This window comes from Cetorhinus maximus, chromosome 6 (assembly GCF_964194155.1).
Source record: "Cetorhinus maximus chromosome 6, sCetMax3.hap1.1, whole genome shotgun sequence".
NCBI classification, from domain to species: domain Eukaryota; kingdom Metazoa; phylum Chordata; class Chondrichthyes; order Lamniformes; family Cetorhinidae; genus Cetorhinus; species Cetorhinus maximus.
The window spans coordinates 38,430,000-38,446,872 of record NC_135884.1 but is presented as its reverse complement, the minus strand read 5'-3'; the positions used below and the strand labels follow the sequence as shown (position 1 = coordinate 38,446,872).

Below are 16,873 nucleotides of genomic sequence, written 5' to 3'. Positions count from 1 at the left end.
TGCACTGCACCAACCTTAGTATTTTTGGTTGAAAGAGGAAGAAAACTATCGAGAGCACCCACTCCTGTATTTGAAATTCAGAAACTATATATTTTTTGGAGTTTCAGTTTCAGTTTTTTATTCAATAGTAAAATCGCTGCGCCTAGAAAAAATAAAATTATGTCTTTAATGCACCTCCTACTGGAAATGCCATTAAATAACATTCAGAAAAGGCTGAGTATGTAATAATTCAGAGGGGTTGGGCTGTGGGGAAATGAAGTTTTGAAGAGGAGAGCGAATTTGTGGATGTCAGACCTGGAAGATTCAATGGAGATCATGAAGGAGAACAGCAGAGAGAATGTGAAAGGTGAAAGACAAGGGCAGGGCAGGGGAGGTGTGTGAATTAAGGGCCACCTCCTGCTGTTGCTGGGGTTTTACCCATGAAGTGGGAGGCTGGTGCCGAGTGTACAGCCCGCCACACGAAATCTCGTGGACTGCTGGCTGACCTGGCAGGGAGTGGGGCGGCAGTTTATGCCTCCTTCTCAGGCCTCCTGTGCCCATCGGAGGCCTTTCCTTGACCTCACAGGGGCCTACCAGCCAGGCCCCAGCGAGACTTAGCTTTGTCCAGGCTCCATTGGTGTCGCCACTTCAGGGGACTACTTGCAGTCCCAGCAGTGGCCACCATTCCTGCCGGTGCTGCAGGGACAAGGCAGCTGCCAGCCATTTGATTGGCCAGCAGCTCTTAGATACAGGACTTCCTCTCAGAAGGGGCGCGGCAAGTCCACCTCAAGCCGACCAACAGCTCGACAGCCATTGATGACTGTGGGGTGAGCTGGCCAAGCAGAAGTGGGTTCACTCCTTACTTTTACACCAGGAGACTGGAGACCCACCCTCAGCATAAAATTCAGTCCATAGTAGTTATTAAATACATTTTTTAAAATGCTCCACCAATGCTGCCAGACCTGCTGAGTTTTTCCAGGTAATTCTGTTTTTGTATTAAATACATTGTTCCTTCTATCCCTTAGCCCAAATTATGCTGATACTTTCCAGTATCACCACCTCAACTATTCCAGATCCCTCTTGGTTGTCTTCCCATGCTCTTTCCTTCATAACTGTTTTAGATAATTTTTCTGGGAGTTCCGCTGACCTTCCGCCCATGTTGAGGCAGTAGATCAGGAGAATTCCCAAAGAATCTTTAAATAATGTACCCTAGAGAAGGAAACAGATAATTTGAATAAAACTCAAGAGATGCTGCAATTTCTTGAGATAGGTTGTTTAACTATGGTTCCGGATGTTTGCAAGGTATTGAAACGGGGATTGAAATGGAAGACTTAAAGTTCCCAGATAATATGAGACCAGAAGGAAATGTTGTGTAAATGAAAAAAACTGGAAATAATGTTTTGATTTGTTTGCAACAGGAGAAGGCTTAAAGGTAAAGCAAACTGCATTGCCGTATTATACTTTATTTCAAAGGGTAGGTGAGGCAACAAGAGAAGAATGTTTGCATATGGTAAGGTGGGAGAGATATAGAACCTTAAGATATTAATGAAAAAGATTGTGGAATGGTTCACACCAGAGAGGATATTACGAATTAAAGACTTTTGTTTAATATCACCAGACTCAACTATTCCAATGTTTCAAGCTCAAGAAACAGCAATCAATATGTAATAGATTTACATGAAAAGGTCAACTCTTGACTGTACAGAGCCCTCCTGTAAAGCCTGTTTAAAGACAGAATTCTAGTCAGCTTAATCAAATACAAGGTCAGCCGATTACTAAGAGAAAAGAAATCCAATCTGCAGAAAGTAGTTGATTTTTACAGAGCAGCTGAAGCCAGAATGATAAAGTTAAAACTAGCAATGTCATAAGCATCGTAAGTGGAGATATCAATGGCGGGAAAAAAATCAGATCTTGCTGGTCAACAGCAGGTTGTGAATTATAAATACAGTGGTAAATGGGATTTTAGAAAAAAAGGCCAACAACTAGGCATATCTTAAGAATTGTGAAAAAACAAAACTCTTTTGGTAAAGAATCCAAAGCCAAATCAAAATCATTGTTGTTAAAGAATAAAAATAGTTCATAGAGGAAGCGAGAGACCTTGGAGTGAATGTCCACAGATCCCTGAAGGGAGCAGGATAGATCAATAAGGTGGTGAAGAAAGCATATGGAATCCTTTCATTTTTTAGCTGAGGCAGAGAGTATAAGAGCAGGGAGGTCATGCTGAAACTATACAAAACATTAGTAAGGCCACAACTTGAGTACTGTGTGAAGTTCCGGTCACCCCATTACAGAAAGGATGTAATTGCATTAGAGAGGATACAGAGGAGATTTTTGAGGATGTTGCCAGGACTGGAAAACTGCAGCCATGAGGAAGGATTGGATAGGCTGGGGATGTTCGCCTTGGAACAGCGGAGGCTGAGTGGAGACTTGATTGAGATGTACAAAATTGTGAAGGGCTTGGATAGAGTGGATGGGAAGGGCCCTTTTACCATATCAGAGAGATCAGTGACTAGGGGGCTTAGATTTAAAGTGATTGGTAGAAAGATTAAAGGGGAGGTGAGAATTTTCTTTTCACCCAGTGGGTTGTGGGAGTCTGGAACTCATTGCCTGAATGGGTAGCAGAGGCAGAAACCCTCAACTCATTTAAAAAGTGTCTGGATATGACCTCAAATGCGGTAACCTGTAGGGCTATGGGCCATGTGCTGGAAAGTGGGATTAGGCTGGGCGACTCGTTTATTGACTGGCGCAGACACGATGGGCCAAGTGGCCTCTTTCTGTGCCATAAGCTTTTTATGATTCCATGATTCTATAGAGCATAAGAGTAATCTGAGAGCAAGAGACAATTTTTATGGATACAGATCAGGCAAATGACATCGAATGTGCAGTCAAATTGAAGATGAACAACACAATAGTTTGTTTTAAACTAGACAAAGCAACTAAATTTATATCATGCAACAGTCAACTTACAAGAAGTTAAGTGTAAAATTGACAAAGTCTAATAATAGATTGATGGATATAAAGAGAAATGCAAAAGCTCTGAAACATACAAACATACGAATTAGGAGCAGGAATAGGCCACTTGACCCTTCGAGCCTGCTTCGCCATTCAATAAGATCATGGCTGATCTGACTGTAACCTCTCACCTACCCCTGATAACCTTTCATCCCCTTGTTTATCAATAATCTATCTACCTCTGCCTTGAAAACATTAAAAGGCTCTGCTTCCACTGCCTTTTGAGGAAGGGTGTTCCAAAGGCTCACTACCCTCTGATAGGAAAAATGTATTCTCATCTATCTTAAATGGGTGACCCCTTATTTTTAAACAGTGACCCCAAGTTCTAAATTCTCCCACAAGAGGAAACATCCTCTCCATATCCACCTTGTCAAGACCCCTCAGGATCTTATATATTTTAATCAAGTCGCCTCTTACCCTACTAAACTCCAGCAGATACAAGCCTAGCCTGTCCAACCTTTCCTCATAAGACAGCCCTTCCATTCCTGGTATTTAGTAAACTTTCTCTGAACTGCTTCTAATGCATTTACATCCTTCCTTAAATAAGGAGACCAATACTGTACACGGTATTCCAGATATGGTATAAGGAACATATCTTTTTATTTCTGTTGAACTGTTGTAAAGAACATATCTTTTTATTTTCTGTTGGGCTGTGGATTAGAATTACAATGGCTGCAGTTTGAAAGACATGTCCACTGGAAGAGGATGCAAGATGTATACAATGTTGCAGTCCTGGAACAGAGTGTGCCATGAAAGACAGGATGGTGCTGGAAAGGAGTCCTGGACCAAGGAAGCTGACTGACAACACCTTTTTTAGGCTCCTGACCAGGTGACCAGGGTTTTGTGTGAGAGCAGTGCAGAAAGCTCTTGGCCTGCAAAGAAAAAACATCTAAAATCTCTCTTTCCTCATATCTATAGAACCTGCTCTTTCTTTGAGAAAACCCCTGTAAAAAGGAAAAGGGGGGAAAACCACTGTTGGTTTTTTCAACCAAGTGCTGGAAGACTACCTCGAGTCATCAACAAGAACTGAAAGGAATTTGGAAGACATCAATCAAAATCAACCCATTGAATCCTGTGCTCCGGATTGGTGCTATTGAACTGTTTTATCCCACCCTTAAAATCCATGTTGTGTGTGTGTGCACGTGTGTGTGTGTGTGTGTGTGTGTGTGTGCGTGTGCGTGTGTAAGGATTTAAGAGGGAGTTTAAGTTATAGTGTTAAAAGTTAGTATTTCATATTTCTTTCTTTTGCCACTAGTTAAAGATAATTTGTTCAATAAATTATTTACTTATTAAGTTTGCAAACCTGGTGCTCGTATTCTGTTAACCCAAGTTAAATAATTAGGTAGAATTGGGGCGATCTGGTGGTTGGGTCAAACTTTGCACATTTGTCACGGCTCAGGGAACAGTGGGGCTTATCCCCAGTGAGTCGTGACACTAGTGTCCTGCACAACTGAAGCATAACCTTCCTACTTTTGTATTCAATTCCCCTCGCAATAAACAATAACATTCTATTAGCTTTCCGAAATACTTGCTGTACCTGCCTACTAGCCTTTTTGTGATTCATAAACTAGGACACACAGATCCCTCTGAATCAGAGCTCTGCAATTGCTCACCATTTATTTATTATGTTTTTTTTTATTCCTCCTGTCAAATGGACAATTTCACATTTTCCCACATTATACTCCATTTGCAAGATCTTTGCCTACTCACTTAATCTATCTATGTCTCCTTGTAGCCTCCTTATGTCCTCTCCACAGCTTACTTTCCTACCTATCTTTGTATCATCAGCAAATTTAGCAGCCATTCCTTCGGTCCCTTCATACAAGTCATTTATATAAATTGTGAAAAGACGGGTGGCATGTCAGAAGATTGAACAGATTTAAGAACAGCAAAGAATGACAAAAAGATTAACATGGAGGGAAAAATTAGAGTTCAAGAGAAAGCTAGCTAGAAATATAAAGGCGGATAATAGGAGCTTCCTTGGGTACTTTAATTAGAAAAGAGTTAACAAAGTGAGTGCTGGTCCTATAGGTATGGGGAATGAATAATGGAAAATAAGGAGATGGCAATGGGTGGAATCTTCCATTCTGGATGTTAAGTCTGGTGGCAGGTGGAAAGTCAGAGTGATGCCCACTGGGCGGTGACAGCTGAACACACATAATCTTCCACAGGTCAGTTCAATAATTATGCATCCTCAAGAATCTGGCAAATCACATGGTGGGGCAGGCAGGAAGTCTCCAGCCCTGTTGTTACCTCATGGGGTCCAAGGTCCTGGCGCCATATTTAAATGACACCTGGACAGTCATACACTCAATGCAGGCTAGGAGCTCCGCAATACTCCTCCAGAGTCCTTTCAGCTACAGCTCATCTTGGAGAAGCTGGCAGATGTGAGTAACCATATCTCGGGACATAAGAGGGCACCTCCGACATTGCCTTTCGCTCATTGCTGGATAAGAGCATTGCTGGAGATACACCCATTGTCAGGCCAATGCTTGCGGTTGCAGTGGTCCATGATTGCCAGAATCTTGACCTTCTAGAGACCCCGCTGCCTCTTCCTGCTCAGGCCCTTGCTCCTCCTGGCCCTGTGCCAACTAGCACCAGGCCCTCTTTCATCTCATCTGGAAGAGAGGCATTACCAAAGCAGGGTTGCCTGCAGCCTGCATCATCGATGCCTCAGGGGTGTGTGAACAAATTAAAATGATACATTTAGTAAGATATCCTTTATAGATTTGCCTCCATCTCAAAGCCAGCACACAAGTGCTAAGCCCCTCGCTTGGCCTCCATCTAGACATGACATCCACACCCCACAACTTCCACGTGAAGGACATCCTGCAGGATCAGAGGTGGGTGTTCTTCCCATTCATACAAGACTGGGCATGGAGACATTGCTCTTTGACCAGGATGAAGAGAGCCATGTGCAAGAAGCCTCCCTCCGACACTATTCTGCTTGCCTCCGCTACCTGAAGTTTAGGCAGGCCATTGCCCTGGCAGCATGGAAAGACTAACCACGTGTTAGCCATGACCATTCACTCAGGAGGATAGAGGTTTGGAGTTGGCTGCTGTCCACCAGCCATTCCCCTGGGAGGCATCCACCTCCATCCCAGCCTCTGTCAGCAGCCGATGGTAAATTGTACACAATGAAGGGCAGCTCCACGCCTTGCTGGGATCTATGAGACCCAGAGTCAGGAACAGACCTGCTGCCGTGCAGGCTTCACCACTCTCCAAGACATTCCCCCCAATTCCCTGGACTCTCTTTCCCCCTCTTCACCAGATTCTGTACCTCCCCCCATCACCCAGGGCTCTCTCTACCCATTTCCCAGTAAACCTGCCTCCCATGTCCCGCCTTGGTGCAGCTTTTGCTACCGGCATGTAATATGAGCGAGATTATGCGAGGTCCCTAAGAAGATTAAAGCAGCATCTACTGGCCTCAAAGCCATTGAAGAGGTGAAGCTTGCCCGGTGCACGCCACTTATATACTGACGTTCCAAATTCTTGCTGGCAGGGAACTTAATTCCAGTGAGGTGGCCTTTTAATGAGCATGCATGAGATGCTAATGAATGCAAATGGGGTTCCCGACATTGTTCATCGGAAGCTCGACTCGCCTTTAACCCGCCTTGAAAGTCGGGAAAACAAAATTCCAACAATTTCTCCCACTGCGGGAAACAGATTTTTTGCCCCCCACCAAGTTAACTACCCCCACCCGCCACAATTTCCACTGCTGGCAGGAGCGGAAGATTCCACTCAATGAGTACAGCCAGTGCTTGGATTCAGAGCATGCAAATCGTTAGGCTGCCTAAAAGAATTGATATAATCACTAACGACAGAAGCTTAAAAGTGGCAGAGAATGTGTTATTACGTTTGAACACTTGGGAGAAAATTGTCCCCTCGTCGGGGGCTTTGTGTGGGGGCGGGCGTGGACCCAATCCGTGTTCCCGATCGGGTCCGCGCCGCCATTTTACATGGGTGTGCCAATTAAGGCCTGCCCAGTGTGACGCACACCTGGAAGTGCTGTGCGCACCCTGTGCAGGTAGGGGGGAGGGTTCCCTGAGTTGGGAGTGCGCTCTTTTGTGCATACTTTAAGTTTTAAAAATTTTAATAAAGAAAAAAAATTTAAGACATGTCCCCTCATGTGACAGTGTTACATGAGCTGGGACATGTCAATAAACTTTAATGAAAAGATTTATTAAATTTATAAACCCTTCATGAAACCTCATCCTGCCCGTGGACGAGGTTCCATGAAAAATGCGAAGGCCGCCTGAGCTCTTCGCCTGCACACCCGCCAAACTGAAAATCTAAATGACACGTGGTGACGTTGGGACGCACGCCCGACGTCACCCCGCGTCATTTTACGCCTTGGCGAGCGGGCCCCGCCCTCGTTTGCCGAGCCGAATATTCAGCCCTTGGAATTAATAGCAAGAAAACACGGCATGACTGATGGTGAGCTAAATAAAATGGAGAAATTTAGGGAGTAAAGTTCCTCTTGGTTTCTCCCACTCCAACACCATGTCACACATTGTAATGTAGGAGCAGGAGAAGCCCCCCCACCCCCCACAGGAAATTCACCCTCTTGGTCTAAGAACCAGGCTGATGGCTCAGTTATATTGTGACAATAGTCAAGTCAAGCAGTAAAATAGTGAGAATATGCTTGCACCCTTTCGGTTTAAGTGTCACCCTTAACTCAGTGACAGAACTCTTGCCTTCAGATGAACTTGGATTCAAGACCCAATCCAGGGATCTGAGTGTGTAAACCAGGCTGCCATCTTATTGTAGTCCTGAGGGAATGCAGTACAGTTGAAAGTGATACTGACGCCATGTCTGCCCTGTGTGGTGGAGATTCCAAGGTATGTGTTTTTCTATTTGTTCTTGGGATGTGTGTCACTAGCAAGGATAGCATTTGTTGCCCAGCCCTAAATGCCCTTGAGAAGGTGACGGTGAGCTGCCTTCTTGAACCACTGCAGTCCATCTGGTGTATGGACATCTAAAGAGCTGTTAGGGAGGGAATTCCAGTTTTTTGATCCAGCAACAGTGAAGGAACGTCGATTTAGTTCCAAATCAGGGTGATTTGTGGCTTGGAGGGGAACTTGCAGGTGGTGGTGTTTCCATATGCCTACTGCAAGTGTCCTTCTAGATAGTAGAGGTGGCAGGTTGTTGAGGGAAGTTTGTTGAGTTGCTGCAGTGTACCTTGTATATGGTATACTCTGCTGACACTGTGAACCGGTGGTGGAGGGAGTGAATGTTTAAGGTGGTGAATGGGGTGTTGATCAAGCGGGCTACTTTGTCCTGGAAGGTGTTGAGCTTCTTGATTGTTGTTGGAGCTGCACTCGTCCAATGGAGAGTATTTCATTACACTTCTGACTTATACCTTTTCAATGGGTGGACAGGCTTTGGGGAGTCAGCAGGTGAGTTATTTCCCACAGGATTCCCAGCCTTTGACCTGCTCTTGTTGCCACAGTATTTATATGGTTGGTCCAGTTAAGTTTCTGGTCAATAGTAAGCCCCAGGATGTTGATGGTAGGGGATTATGTATCTGTGGAGTCACGAATCGTACTGAACATTGTGCACTGTGTGCACGTGTGTGTGTGCACATTTGTCTATGTACAAGTGCTTGCGAGAGAGTGAATGCATGCATATGAGGGACAGTGATCTACTGTAGATGTAAGCCAATGGAATAGGGACTCATCCCACCTTGAGCTTTGCTAAAGCCACTACTACATGAATGGAACAACTCCTGATTGCAGAGTGTCTGAAGGGGCCATCTCAAAATGTCATTATGTCTGCACATAATGAGCCTAAATAACACTTTAAATCCTTACTGCTCAGAATAATTTCAGACTGCTTACTGTATTAGAGAAATATTATGAATTTAAAATATCCAGCTCAGATAATCTAAGCAATATCTAATTTGCCACAATGATGTTTGCATTTTCATTATACTGAACAAACCATCACTTCACTAAATGTGACCTAAACAGACACAATACCAATCCAAGCTTCCATCATTCCAGTTTATAGAGACATTCTATCTCTTTCAGGAGATCTTGAAATTGAATCAAAACTGCATTGCATGCTTCAGGGGAGGGAAACTGAGATGTTTCTGAGCCACGTAAGTCTTTTCGGGGAGGTGCACTGTGGCTGCAGACAGCAGGAGACGCTCAAAGATGTAAAATGTCTGAAAGTGATCCAGAGAGAGCATTTAAGCTCTCCAATTGCTCCCCGAGAGGGACAGAAAGTCCTCAAGGCATCACTTCCATCAACCAGTGGGAAAAGGTTGCTGAGGAGGTTGCTCAACAAACATAGCTCCCAAGTCATGTTTGCAATGCCAAAATAAGTTTTATGACCTCAGCAGTGTTGTAAAGATAAGAATCCTATATCTTACCTGAATTGCTCTCTCCTCACACCTTGTCAGTGCCACTCATCCACCTGGTCAAGATCTGGTGAGCGATGGCCAAGCCAGCTGTGTGCGACATTTGTTCCAGTGCCTCTACACCTTTGAAGTGAAGGTGTAGGCCATGTAGGGGCAATGATCGTAATCAACACAGTTGAAGTGTTTTGTCACTTCTTAACAACTAAGAATAAACACACAGCTATCTGCTTCTGAACTCTAACTTCCAGTGTGAAAAACAGAAGGTTCCTTTATTCCTTATTCGCCACCAGAGGGCAGTACATCTGGGACATAGCACACCCTACTGTTTTATACGGTTTTATATAACAATTCTTATTAACTAAAATGTCCTTTTACAAAAAAATATAAACATTAAACACAAACATCATAACAGTACAGATTTAGCTACAGACAAGTGAATCAAAAGGTGGAGGCTAGGAAGTGGTTGAGCAAATTAACAGATTAGAAGCAAATGGTTAATGGATATCAAGAGGTAATGCAAGATGTTACACAGGAGAGAGACAGGCAAACGGTACTTATTTCCTCTCACCACCTGTGTGGTAAGCAGAAGGCATTTTGAATTATTTTAAAAGTAGGCAGTGGCATGTTTTCCCAAACCCTTGGTTTGTGCAATCCAGTTAACTAATAACCTGCAGCAAACTCACATTATGATTAACCAAGAGTCTAGAGTCAGAATCCTATGAGGAATTCTTTCACGTAGGAGTTCAAGTTCAGCTTGCTGAAGACCAGAGTTGTAGAACTCACTTTCCAGTTTGTGCTGATACCACAAGATGAAGTAGGTCCACAGAGGCTGGGTCAGTTCTGCAGGCGATGGTAGGAAATCTTCCAGCAGAGACAGGCTTGAGGAGCAGGCTATTGTTCTGACTGGAGGGGTGCTTCTTGGTGGTCCACCTATTCTGCTTGTGAGGCTAAAGATGTAATGTTATAACTGTCCAAAAAGGCAGCAGGCTTGGGTCATGTGACATGTCACATTAATGGTTAATTGCAGTTTAGCAATCTGTTTCTGTGCTTCTGGCCATAATTCCATTGTTCCTCCTTAGGAGAGAGACAAAGTGGTTATTAGCATCTCTTCCAGTATAATGAGTTCTGATCTCTCTCTTTTGTGATAGTTATGGTTGGGGGAGCCAGTTCATTTGCACTTCCTCTGCTTTCACTGACAAGGGGTCTGTACAATGAGGTGTGAGATTCCACAGGCTCAGTGAAGAATTCTTTTGTTCCTGTAACTCCTGGTGGTAGCTCTCAGAACAAAGGGCCAACCCTGTGGTCATGACACATGTAGTAGCCATCCTCTTTGGTTCAGCAGAAAATCCATTTAAAAAAAATAGCAATAAGAATCACATTTTGAACGTACACTGTTGGACTTCTTTTCATGTCGCAGGAAGCTAACAAAGGACAATACAGAATAATGTCTTCAAATTTACCTGTTGAAAATGATTCATGCCTCCCCCAAATTGCCTAAGTGGTTAGACAGAATTGAGCCAAAGAGAACAGAAGAAAAAAAATCAAAGACAAGAAGGCCCCATGATCCATTCTCCAGCATTTCAACTCAGCCCAGCGTTTCATATTTTTGATTCCAATGACTTCATATGATGGATAATTCCAAAGGCACTTTGAGTTAAGACATTTTTCACTAAGATCTGTTGTAGTTTGACTTTTTCAGACATAAAAATTCATGTCCTTTTGTTCTACTGCTTTGACTGAAAGTGTATTTTTGCTTCACTTTAATGCCTCTGCAAAAATACTTTATTTTTGATGGTTACCCAGCCTTTTATTTGTTTTTTCAATTGCTTCTTCATATTCTTTCAACATTGGAAGCATCAAGTCTTTGAGTCCACTATCAGCCGCAGATTCAATTTCTTTAATTGTATATATTCTTCCTTCCAACATCCAATACTTCTCATTCGTCAAAATTAATCTTAATGGCCCAAATCTTCTGGTATCTGGATCATCGGAGATTTGACTAAGTTGGGAGATGTGCGTCAGGAGCCTGCGGATGTCCTGCTGCACACATATGCACTGAAATTGCCCAGGAAGTGCGAACTTGTGACGGGCTGATTCCCACTGTCTGAGACCCTCCGCAAATGTCTCCAGCACTGAGTTCAGCATCAAAGACTTGGGCCAGATACACAGCACCTACTTGCATAATTACCCTGGAAATGTTACGCTGGTTAATACCTGGTCTAACTCAGTGATTAGCCACTACAACCGACCCCCCCACCCAATCAACCCCTAATCCAACCCAACTACCGCCACCTGACTACCTCTCCAATCCGACTTCCCCCCAACCACCTGACTAACTCCCGCCGACTCAACCCGACTACCCAGTCACCCACTTATACGTTCACTAACCCACTCACTTACTGAAAGACTTGAGACCTTTAAAAACTTACCTGAATGTGGCAACTATTGTTGTGAAAAGGGCGCGCTTTTCTTGCACTCAACCATCTTCCCTGCGGATGTCTGCGCTGACCAATTGATCCTTCAGCTGGGATCGGAAGTCCCGGCTGAAAAATCACAGAAGGATCGGGTCACAGAAATTTTCATAGGCAGCGTCAATGTGTGTTGCAACAACGCTGACTGCAAGATCTGAACAAATGTTATTTATGTCCCCAGTCACAAAGACCTTAATTTTAACCACCCAGCCGAACTGGTCTCCTTATTTTAGCCTTGTCTACACATTTAAGAAACTTAATATTGATATCCAAATAATTTATTTAAATAAGGAACAACAAGGCTCTAATTGCCCAGCCCCAGGTACTTTACTCAATATCTGCCCCAATCTGACAGCATTCTCATGGGTACTTTCTGCTATTTTTAATACAATTTCTTATTCAGTCCCCACATTCTACGCTGGATTTTGATGGATTTTAGCTTAATCAGTAGTCTTCCACAAAGGTCCCAAGTTGGCTCATCTCAGCAGTGGTAGGAGGAGTATATAATTGGCCTTAGTACTAGGAAATTTGGCCAAGTTTTCCATTTCTTATCACTATCTTGCAACTTTTACTAGAAGTGCACATGTGGAGATTGAGTACAGGAGTATAGCTGGCTACATGTTGTGGTTAAATCTTTTGCCAAAACATCACCATCTGAGTTTATAAATAAATATTGGCCAATCAAAAGATGTACCAGAAGGTAACCTGATAATTCAGCAATGGCATCATAATCTTTGAGGGAGGAGGGAAATCTTGCTGGAAACAACACAAAGTATTGTTAGTCCCATCCAGTGATATTCTAATCACACATGATATGAAGAAATTACAATCATGCTACTACAAGCTCTAAGAGTTGATAAGTCCTTAAGGTGTAAATTATTTTTTTGAAAAACCAAGAGAACTATTCTCTAGCCAACTAAAAAGAGAACTCAGGATATGCCTCAGCAAGGCCTGAGAAGACACACACTGATAAGCAGCAGCACTTTGCCCAAAGTGTGCAAGCATTGTTGAAAGCCAGATTGAATCACAGCCCGGAGATTATGCGCAATTTTGTGACCAAACCTGCAAATATGAATAGAAATATGATGCCTTTTTTACCACACAATATAATAGCAGGAGACCTGCTTGCAAGAGGTCCAGTATTCTGTGAGACAGCGTTGCTCTGAGAAATTATGAGATTTCTCTATGGACAATGGTAAATGCTGTCAGTCGGCAGCAGTAACAGCAAGCTAGTTCTCTCCTGCTGACCCAAAAAGCAACTGGGCTGACACTACCACAAAAACGTATAATTTTCTCAAAAAGATGCCAAGTGACATTTTTGTGAGACACAAGAGGAAGAAAATGTTGTACTTGCACACAAACTAAAGTGCTAACAGCATAGTAGCATAGCAATAGGAGTAGCCATTCAGCCCCTTGAGTCTGTTCTGTCAATCAATGAGATCATGGCTGATCTGTATCTTTACTCCACCCATCTACCTTGGCTCCATATCCATTTTTACCATTGTCTACCAAAAACCTTTAACACCAGATTTAAAATTATTAATTGAACGAGCACCTACTGCTTTTCATGGGAAAGAATACAACACTTCTACCGTCATCATCGCTGTCCCTCAATTTGAGGCTGACATCTATTGAGGGTCACGAGTTTCTGCCATGGATCTTCCTGTGACTAAACAGGCCAATTCTCAACTCACAGATCTTTGGGCACATGAGACAGGGTGTCCCATGAGGTAGTGGGATCTGGAGTGCAGGATTTGCTTCCTTTTCTTTGCTTCTCTGCTGCTGCTTTGCCTCATTATTAAGATGTTGCCACTCAAAGCATGATGCAGTTTGATGGACAAGTTGTTTCCACTTTGAACAATTGGTAAGCAAGCTCTTCTCAGTCATTAATGTCAATACTGTCATCCTTCAGTGAGAGCTTCAGAGTGCCTTTGAAGCATTTTCTTTATCCTCCACTGGAACGCTGGCCACTTGAGAGTTAAGAAAACAGGACCTGGTGGGGATGCTTTTCAGCCATCCCAACACAAGTATCCAGTCCTTCGAAGTTGATTTTGCAGAAGTTTTGCGTGTTTGCCTGTGGATCTGATTTCAAGAAGAACACTAGTGTTTGTTTGACGGTCTTCTCATCAAATCTGGAGGCATTGCTGATGGAATTTCTCTAGCACTTTTCTACCACCCTTTACATGAACCTCTCTCCTGAATGGCTGGCTCTGATTTTAAGCTTATGTTCACTTTACCTAGGCTCCCACACCACTGCAAAAAATGTGCAAAATTACACAATATTCTGCATGAGAAGTTGTTGCCCAGTTTTATCTTAAGTCATCAATACCTTTCAGAGGCCATTTATAGTTAACAGAACACTCCGCATTCAAAGGATCATCCTCCGCCATTTCCGCCAACTCCAGCATGATGCCACCACCAAACACATTTTCCCTTCACTCTCCCTGTCGGCATTCCGTAGAGACCGTTCCCTCTGGGGCACCCTGGTCCACTCCTCCATCACCCCCTACACCTCAACCCCCTCCCACGGCAACTTCCCACGCAACCGCAGAAGGTGCAATACCTGCCCCTTTACTTCCCCCCTCCTCACCATCGAAGGGCCTAAACACTTCTTTCAAGCACTTCACTTGCACTTCCTTCAATTTAGTCTACTGCATTCGCTGCTCCCAATGTGGTCTCCTCTACATTGAAGAGACCAAACGCAGACAGGGTGACTACTTTGAGGAACACCTTCGGTCTGTCCGCAAGCGTGACCCAGACCTCCCTGTCGCTTGCCATTTCAACACACCACCCTGCTCTCATGCCCACATGTCCATCCTTGGCCTGCTGCAATGTTCCAGTGAAGCTCAACGCAAACTGGAAGAACAGCACCTCATCTTCCAATTAGGCACTTTACAGCCTTCTAGACTTAACATTGAGTTCAACAACTTCAGATCATGAACTCTCTCCTCCATCCCCACCCCCTTTCCGATCCCCCTTTTTTCTAATAATTTATATATATATTTTAATATATTTTTCTTTTCCCACCTATTTCTATTATTTTTAAATTTATTTCCATCCATCGTTTTATCTCCACCTTTTAGCCTATTTTGATCCCTTCCCCCTACCCCACCCCCACTAGGGCCATCTGTCACTTGATCGTCCTGCTTTCTATCCTTAATGTCACCATTAGCACATCCTTTAGCTAATATCACCACCGTCAACACCCCTTTGTCCTTTTGTCTATGACATCTTTGGCAATCTCTTCTTTGACTCCACCTATCACTGGCCCTCTATCCAGCTCTACCTGTCCCACCCCCCTCAACCAGCTTATATTTCGCCTCATTTCTATTTTTCTTTAGTTCTGATGAAGAGTCATACGGACTCGCAACGTTAACTCTGTCTTCCTCTCCGCAGATGCTGTCAGACCTGCTGAGTTTTTCCAGCTATTTTTGTTTTCGTTTCAAATTTCCAGCATCCGCAGTATTTTGCTTTTTGCTTTTATCTTTGTGTAATATAGAAGTGTTTCCTTGCTGCACAACATTTAAATTGTCCAGCATTTTCTGTTTTTGTTTCAGACTTCCATCATCCACAGTACTTTGGTTTTGTTTAAATTATCTGATCTGTTTAGAACAATTTGTAAAATATTCTGGACTGGCAAAATGATGCAGAATGCTAAATCTTCAATGCAACTCATTATGAAATGGTAGGATGTGGCACCCTACATAATGGAGTTCCTGTTCTCAATGACAAGTGGAAAGCACGGAGGTGCAGAGATATGTAGTTTTTGATGTACCAGAATCAGCATCGAGAAGCAGCAAAGATAGTGATGCTCGTCTCAGGAACAGCCAGCTGGAAAGGAACACAATGGATACATCCTCCAATTATAGATTCTTTTGACTTGCACATTCAGGTGCTTTCTGGCCTGCACTAATACAACAATCTCTCCTAACAGGCTTTATGGAGGGAACTATTTTACAGTCAAGGTACATCTCAGCACCACCATCAAATCCCCCTTCCTCCAAGCAGCAAGGTACCCTTTCGAATAAAATACTTCCCAGAGTTGCACAGTAATACACTGTATTACCTCATTAGCAGAAAGGACAAGTGCATCATGAAGCATGGATAGGTCTAAGATATGCCTTCAATATAAACGAAACCCCGTACTCCACAGTAGCTTAGCACTTGTGTGCAAATCAGATAAATAAAATGATATCTGATCACTAAAGTCAAGTACACAATCATAGATACCAGTTCTGATGAAGGATCATCGACCTTAAAGTTGAACTGTTTCTCTCCACAGATGCTGCCTGACGCGCTGAGCATTTCCAGCATTTTCTATTTTCATTTCAGATTTTCAGCATCTGCAGTATTTTGCTTTTGTACAAAATTACAGGGTCTTACAGAGCTGGAGAAGCCCATTCACTTTCCCATGTCTGCACCAGTGAATTAATTCCTGACAGTGTTTTGACTTATAGGACAATGTTTTACTGATCGTTTGGATACTCAACAGATCTCCCTGAGGCAAAGTGCTGCCTCAGGGAGATCGCTGGAAGTTTTAAAAATTTGTGTAAGTGTGGAAAATAAATTCCTGACATGTCTCCACATGTGACACTGTCACATGAGCTGGGACATGTCAATTTCTTTAGTTTCAACATTTCGTAAACATTTTAAACCCCTCATGAAACCTCATCCTGCCCGTGGATGAGGTTTCACGTTTTTTCTAAAGGCCGCCTGGCCTCCTTAAGGTTGGACAGGCAGGCCCTTTAATTAGCTTAATTACTTTTTCAAAGTCCTTAAGTGCCCGCCGAACTGAAAATCTAAATGACACGGGATAATGTCGGGACACATGCCCGACGTCACCCAGCGTCATTTTACGCGTCAGCGAGCAGGCCCCACCCCCTGCTCGCCAAGTGGAAGATGCAGCCCTTGGTTTCTGTAAAAGGTTTGGATTGTTAGATTCACCTGTGAAGGTATATACTTCCTCATTTTCTGAGATTTACATATAATACGCGTGCATGTACCTTCATCTGGGTTTTGTGTATTTTCCAATTCAAAATCACGAAGA

The 16,873-nt window shown here is 43.3% G+C and overlaps 1 protein-coding gene across 1 annotated transcript in view; it reads right to left on the bottom strand.

The window, feature by feature from the left end:
• LOC144681722 (receptor-type tyrosine-protein phosphatase gamma-like) overlaps nucleotides 1-16,873 on the bottom strand; it is an 803,078-nt gene that overhangs the window by 304,735 nt on the left and 481,470 nt on the right. The window lies entirely within an intron of this gene.